This window comes from Epinephelus moara, chromosome 22 (genome assembly GCF_006386435.1).
Source record: "Epinephelus moara isolate mb chromosome 22, YSFRI_EMoa_1.0, whole genome shotgun sequence".
Classification (NCBI taxonomy): Eukaryota; Metazoa; Chordata; class Actinopteri; order Perciformes; family Serranidae; genus Epinephelus; species Epinephelus moara.
This window is the reverse complement of record NC_065527.1, coordinates 29,984,805-29,988,747: the sequence shown is the minus strand read 5'-3', so window position 1 is coordinate 29,988,747 and position 3,943 is coordinate 29,984,805.

The window sequence follows — 3,943 nt, the reverse complement described above, 5'->3', positions numbered from 1 at the left end:
AAAATGGACACCAAAGAGAATACAAAAAGAAAAAGAAAGCCAAACTATACAGAAGATGAAAATGTTCTCCTCAAAGAATATGGAAAACTCAAACAGATAATCCAAATTAAACTCAGCCTAAACATATATACAATAGCTGATCTGGCAAGACAAAATCAATGCTGTAAAACAAGCTGTAGATGAAGTCATGAAGAAATATGAAACTATTACTGTGACGGCAAGAAAGGAGATAAAAATTGACATAAGTCGACAATTCAATAAATTGACGTTGCTAGCTACTGTTAATATATCAGACAGAGTTATGTTAATGTTTGGCTAGCTAGCTACACAGTACAGTAACTTAACAGCTGTTAGCAATGTTGTTGCAGGAGAAGAACCACTACTGAAAGAACAACAGGCAGGCCTTATATGTACCGGCTAAATGGCTTACTTTGCCCTTAGGGATAGCAACGGTTAACCACCCAGAATATTTCTGACTGGTTACACATGGCGTCTATAGTTTAATTTTGCTACTCTTCAGTTTACAGCACAGCGCACCATCCTGGTCTGTTGGAAGCTAGCTAGCATAAGTGGCGCCGGCCAATAGGACGTGCCTACCTTACCCGCCCTCTTTCACGGCTATATAAGCAGCTTCATCCGTAGCTGCCCTCAGGCACGTCCTATTGGCCGGCTACGTACATACAAATTTTTCAGTGGGCCATCACGTGCACGCGATTGGAGGAGATTATACCCCTAGAGTCCAGCAGAGGGCGAAGCCTGTGTGAGATATAACATGTCACATCCATAAGGGAACTCCTAGCAGCTAAGAGCAAAGACTATGCTGTGTACACTACGAGCGACAATGCAACAGCGCTATAACGTCACTGAGTCGCTGTTAAGGCCCATTTATGCTCCCTTTCCGTACGAAAATGTATACGTCTGTTTCAAACTATGTTACCGTCACTGCCCACATACTTCCATGCGTTCTTTACGTTGGCATGGATGTTAACCAATATATCCACTAGGGGGCAGCCCAGAGTCAAAAGTTTATGACAACAACGAACTCAAAAACAAACATGGCGACTGTGGAGGAGATATTGATAATGTACCTCTTGCATAAAAGACAAAAACAGAGGTATCCCAGTCGGAGGGTGCGAGGGTCGGCCCTGGGAGCGGAGCCGGGAGGGTGGGGGGCTCCGCGGAGAGGGAGACCCGAGCCTCGGGAGTATGTGCGGGGCCTCCGTGTTTGAGACGGGAGCGGGCGGCGGGAGGTCGGACGCTCCCAGAGAGGGGAGAGGGAGAAATATAACAAAATAAGATGAAATAGGAAAAACGTGTCTCCCTCTTTTATTTTATTTTCAGCGTTTCAGGCGAAAAAGTTCTGCCATTGTTATTTCTTCTTCGTGTCTCACTAGAGCTACGTATCGGGTAGTGACAGCAACACTGCCCCCATGGTTTCCGGTGGTACTGCTCCGTTTGGCCCGTATCCGTAAGCTTTATGGAAACGTGCAGAAATACGGACGAATCCGGATCCGTATTTATTGTTGAGCATAAATGGGCCTTTAAGGTGTTGCACAAGTGCTCGTTAATGTAGTGACATCTTTCTCCTACTTGCCACAAAGCACCTTGACTGAAAGTCATCAAAGTTTGTATTTGGTTTAAAAAATATACATGCTTTTGATTAATGTCTGAGCCCCACCCTGCTGGCACTAGATGTTAATTTGACTTCAAAAAGATATTGGACTCTTACGTTGGACTGATGTTAGGCTAAATTCTGTTTGAAATGAAAATCTGGTTGACAATATTTTAAATCTAATCTAATGGCGTTAGAATTTCAGTGTGGATGTTTTGCAGATGTTGAGTTTTGTTCTCCGTACTTCACGACTAAATGTCGTTATTCATTGTCAAGATGACGTTGACATGAGATGTTTGGAAGATGTGGGATTTTGGTTACTTTACAACACAACTTAAAACCAACGAAATCTTAACGTCATCTGCCATCAGGATTCTGTGTCAAATTGACAATAGTTGGCAATAGATATTGTCCAGACATTTTGGTCACCCAATGTCACAACCTAAATTCAACCAAATACTAATGTCTAATGACTTTGGAGGCCAACTGGGTATTTATAACATTACATTTTGTTGCATCCCCATGTGCACAGCAATGAACATAAAGCTAGCATAGAGTTAGCTAACTATGCTAACAACAATGTCATACAATTGGTTGACACCTCACAGCATCATTGGAGAGCTGAACAAAGTTGAGGCCTGTTTAACTTTGATTTTTAGCGCATCATGCCCATCAGCAGTGACAACTGTTGGGCGTCGATTTATGGCTTTGTGTCACCGGCTCCTGTTGAAAATCACTTGTAGCATCTTACTGTGTTGCTCCTAGTGTGAGCACAGCATTTAAGATCAAAGAGTTTTCCCATACAACAACCCAAGGACATCTTTAGAGTGATTTTATGTGATTCCTTTTTTTTCTAAGGCATTCTTAGATGAAAATCTAAAGCCAACCTTAAGTGGTTTTATACAACCAGGCACTGGCCCTTAAGCTACAACTTGGAAAAACTGTGACTCCTTGGCTCCATCTAATGAAATGATTTCTTCCTCTAACACATTTTTACACGATTAGAAGAGAACAATTAGTTTGAACGTATAGACTAAGGGATGACAAAACATTCAGCTTGGAAACATGACAGACAATAATCAGTATGTATTATAATTATCAGTCATTCCACTTTAAAAACAGTTTCATCATCATTATCATCCACATCTTCTCCAACAGAAAGTCCCTATGCCCCCCCCCCCCCCTCTTTTATCTTTCACTCTTCATCTCTCTGCGGTTTGCATCTTGCTCTCTCACCATCAAGCACGTCCCGATCGACTTGAGCCAATTTAAATTCCATTTGGGAATCTCATTTAAATTCATGTGGGATGCCTCATTGGCAGGGTGGCGATAAACATTTAGCGAGGGGTGGATTAAACAAATCAAGACTGTGTTGTTTTTGGGGGGGGGGGTTAGAGGAATGTAACTCAACTGTCCACGCAGAGATGGAAAGATGAAGCAGTTGCATGATGGGACTGAACAGCGCTCGATGTTTGTCATGGCTCCGCACTCCCTGTGTTGTTGCTCCGAGAACCTAAATGCCAACATGCAAAACACACACACACACACGCCCGCTAATGAAAAAGTCTCGCTTCAGTCTCTCTAATCTACTTTGAAGATTTGGACTTGTTTCGTCATGCTCTCTCACTCAGCCATTTTAAATCTCTCCCTCCCTCTGCAACATGTGATCTTCTCTTGATCTCTCTCGCACACTTTTGTTCTCTAATATTTCCATTCAAGCTTTCTCCTTTTCCTTTCTCCCTCCATCTGGCTCTCTTTTCCTTTCCCTTCTCCGTCTTGTCTCATATTTTCTCCCACCCCTCTCTCATTTTCACATTTTGTATTTGCCTTCCCTTTTCTCTAATCTTCCCAAGCTTATGTTGTCTCTGTCTGTCTCTAATGCTATCTTTCATACTCAATCCACAGTAAACCAGCTCATTTAGAAAACCTGTTCCATGTGGAATTAAACATTGCCCACCTTGGCCTTTACAGGTCACTTTCATCAATGTCTTTTTCCACATTGAAACACTTGAACAACTGCTCTCTTCTTAATTGAATTTAAGTTAACAGACCCGTTGATCATAACAAACACCAGAGGAGTAGCCTATTCCAGAAAGCAGGTTTAGTGAAAACTCAGAGTATGTTAACCCTGAAATGAGGGAAACTCTGGGTTTTCAGTTCCAGAAAGAGAGGTAAATCAAACTCTGAGTCAATCACCATGGCAACTGAGTCTGTGAACCTAACCTGCTCGCTGGCAGGTTTTCTTCAATAAACCCTGAGTTTCTCTCTGTCTCCTCCCTCTTACACGCTGTTTCATTTCCTCATTCATTCAGTCCGTGTCAAAGCTTGTAT